Source organism: Sinocyclocheilus anshuiensis, unplaced genomic scaffold (genome assembly GCF_001515605.1).
Source record: "Sinocyclocheilus anshuiensis isolate Anshui unplaced genomic scaffold, SAMN03320099.WGS_v1.1 scaffold2, whole genome shotgun sequence".
NCBI lineage: Eukaryota > Metazoa > Chordata > Actinopteri > Cypriniformes > Cyprinidae > Sinocyclocheilus > Sinocyclocheilus anshuiensis.
In genome coordinates this window covers 1,169,214-1,170,343 of record NW_015542337.1, presented here as the reverse complement: position 1 = coordinate 1,170,343, position 1,130 = coordinate 1,169,214, and the positions used below count along the sequence as shown (strand labels likewise).

Genomic DNA, 1,130 nt, shown 5'->3' with positions numbered 1-1,130 from the left:
GGCTGCAATATAACAAAGAGTGAAAAATTTAAGGGGGTCTGAATACTTTCCGTACCCACTGTATGTGTGTGTGTGTTACTGCTAACTACATCAAAGCCAGCTTGTTTTGGGCTCTGGGCTATTATTTTATTTTATTTGGCATATTTATATATATATATATATATATATATATATTAAATTGTGTGTTTCAATTGTGTTATCTATTTCAAATTGTGTATGTTTAAAAATCATAATGAAATTATGAATTTAAAATGCATAATTTCAGTTAGGGTGAAGAAAAGCTTTTGGCTTCTTTTCTGAGGACACAAGAGGGCGCATCAAGCAAAATATTACTAATGCGCGTTTATTCAAAGCATAAGATAATTCTGAGGCCACAAGAGGGCGCATCAAGCAAAATATTACTAATGCATGTTTATTCAAAGCATAAGATAAAATGACTATCTGTGAAAAAAGTGCATAATGTTTAAAATAATGTTTATAAACCAATTATAATTAATTAAGTTGCTTAAACAACTATAAACAAAACAGCATCATGTATGTATGCATAGTTTAATACAAAGGGCGGAAAGCCAATCACACAGAGTTCATTTTTCATTTAAAAACATGAGATGCAGTGGGATGGGGAAAAAACCCCATCATAAAGTCTCGATATATGTTTTTTTCAAAGTTACACTTGCATTAATTTTACATAGCTTTCTAAACATGCTTTAGAACATGCTCCTTTCTGCGAGATGCGAGTGCAACGTGATAGATGTCCCTCTAGAAAATGCGTGAAATATGTGTTCTGTGTGAACGGCTTCATTTCAGTTTTGATGTAAACAAGATCTTCTCCGCATTGATGTTCTCTTTTTCCGCAATATTTTTAATGAACAATGCAGCAGCGCCGCATCTAGTGGCTTCAACTGGACAGGATAACAAATACATAGATAAGGGAGACATACAAAATGTGCAGGGCAGGGGGTACTCCAGGACAGGTTTGAGAACCGCTGGGTTAACAAAAACATTATAATGCAATGACTCTTACATCGTCATCGCATCTTGTGCGCCACTGCTAAGGCTGCCTCCTTAACGCCTACCTAAAATTCGAATGCAACGTTTTTGCATTCGAATGTGGATTTTTATTTTAAATT

The 1,130-nt window shown here is 34.6% G+C and overlaps 1 protein-coding gene across 2 annotated transcripts in view; it reads right to left on the bottom strand.

Annotated features, from left to right (window-relative positions):
* Window positions 1–1,130, bottom strand: part of cd82b (CD82 molecule b) — a 40,683-nt gene that overhangs the window by 8,821 nt on the left and 30,732 nt on the right. The window lies entirely within an intron of this gene.